This window comes from Poecilia reticulata, linkage group LG11 (genome assembly GCF_000633615.1).
Source record: "Poecilia reticulata strain Guanapo linkage group LG11, Guppy_female_1.0+MT, whole genome shotgun sequence".
Taxonomy (NCBI): Eukaryota; Metazoa; Chordata; class Actinopteri; order Cyprinodontiformes; family Poeciliidae; genus Poecilia; species Poecilia reticulata.
The window spans coordinates 17,918,678-17,920,540 of NC_024341.1; the positions used below are offsets into that span (position 1 = coordinate 17,918,678).

General features: G+C 34.5%; 1 long non-coding RNA gene across 1 annotated transcript in view; it reads left to right on the forward strand.

The window, feature by feature from the left end:
* Positions 1–1,781, forward strand: part of LOC103472603 (uncharacterized) — a 7,165-nt gene extending 5,384 nt beyond the window's left edge. Inside the window, exon 4 of the long non-coding RNA XR_534898.2 lies at positions 1,749–1,781. This is a non-coding gene — a long non-coding RNA (uncharacterized LOC103472603). The remainder of the gene's footprint in view (positions 1–1,748) is intronic.
* The last annotated feature ends 82 nt before the right edge of the window (positions 1,782–1,863 follow it).

Here is a 1,863-nt window from a genome sequence, read left to right on the forward strand (position 1 = left end):
ACAAGATGGAACCAAAAGTGTGTTGTTATTACTATTATTTTGTTTCTTCAGCTAAAAGATCCCATTCAGGGATTCAAAAAAGGAAGCAGCTCTGAATGTAATCAGGTTTATTAAAAGAAGGCTTAAGGAAAATAAACCAGGTTAATACCAAATATTTTAAGATGTTAAAACTGAATCTGATTGACTGTAAATTCAGCAATTTCAGCTATAAAGTTAAAATCACTGTTTTCACATGAACCACGTTGTTCTGCTATAACTAGGCTCAGTCAGACTGCAGTTTAACTCTCATTTAGAGCTGGTAATAAACATATGACTATTTAAATATGTATTTTCCTTTTCTTTAAAGTTTGAAATATAAATGCCATGGACGGTTAACATCAGTGATGAAGAAATCGGCTTTGGAGTTTTTTGTCTTTTTAAACATGAAAAACTTTGTTGTTCTTTGGTAAACCAGAGAAAACAATAGCATTTAAAAATAAATAAAAAAAACTTCAATATCATTTAAACTAGGGGTGCTTTCACACTGCAGTCTGAAGTGACCCAATTCCGATTTATTTTTTCCAGGGCTGTTCACACTGCCAGTAAATGCGACCTGTATGAGTTCTGCAGTGTGAACGGGCAAACGACCTAAAAGTGTCCCGCATGCGCAGCAGAGGACGCAATAGCGTCAGCGTTCTTAGTGTTCTGCCAACCGCCATAAGAAGAAGAAGAGCTCAGTGTTTGCTGAAGTAAACATGGAGGCTAACGGTGGAGCTTAGCTTACGTATTTGAAGTTGTTGTCTGGCCGGAGCAGCACATTAACAACTTAATCCTCATATAGTTCGTCATGGTTGTTGATTTTCTTCCCACTTGCGCGTATCAGGCAGAATAGTGAGCTTTGCTGAGAAACAGTGACGTTCAGTTCGGATGAATGCAACATGGACGTTAAGTCGCATTTGAATCGGATACGTATCGGATATGGGTCACATTCGAAAAAGAATCCGACCTGTGTTGTTCACACTGCCATGAAAAGATCAGATACAGGTCGCATTACTTCAAAAAAATCGGAATTGAGTCATTCAGGCTGCAGTGTGAACGAACCCTAGGATAGCAAACTCAGGCATCTGTGTAGCAACTGAGTGTTAGAAATGTTGAAAAGTTCTTTGCTTTTGTTTTTGCCAGTTATTCTGCCTAGTTTTGTAAAAGATGCTCAGATTTGTTAAAAACATTTATTTCCTCATGATAGCTGAATCTGGGCTCTAAACAGCAAGTTTAAAGACATGATTAAACATTTCTGCTTTTGGGTCTGGAGCAGAAATCCAAAATAATATTTATTATTTTTCTAAGAAAAAAGTTGAGCAGGTCACGAATTTCCACCCTAAAAGAAAAGCAATAATAAATCATAAGGAATTTCTACACAGTTTGAATAAGAAACTGAGCTGTTCAGAAATAAAAACTTATGCTTAAAGTGTGTTTATTAGATTTTCTTCACTAAGATAAAAAGTAGGAACACTAAAAGGATTTTTTAAAAAAAATCATAAATCTGCATGAAAATCAAATAAAAAAAAAGTAAATTTCCACTAAAAGATGTTGCATTAAAATCAGAGTTCAGATGACCATGTTGCCTCTAACAGCCAGATTTAAATAAAAGCTTTAAATTTGAGTATAAATTAACATAAATATAAATATTTTCTCTCTTGAGTCTATAAAGTAAATTGATTGGTGAACATTTTCAGCTTTATATAAACAAATGTAACCATTTKTTGCAGATGAATCCCAGTATTATGGAGGAGGACCATCAGGTAGGAAACATGTTGATTAAAATGGTTTTAAAACAACAACTGTGACATTATTAGGGCTGTTGTAAACGATTATTTTAGTAAT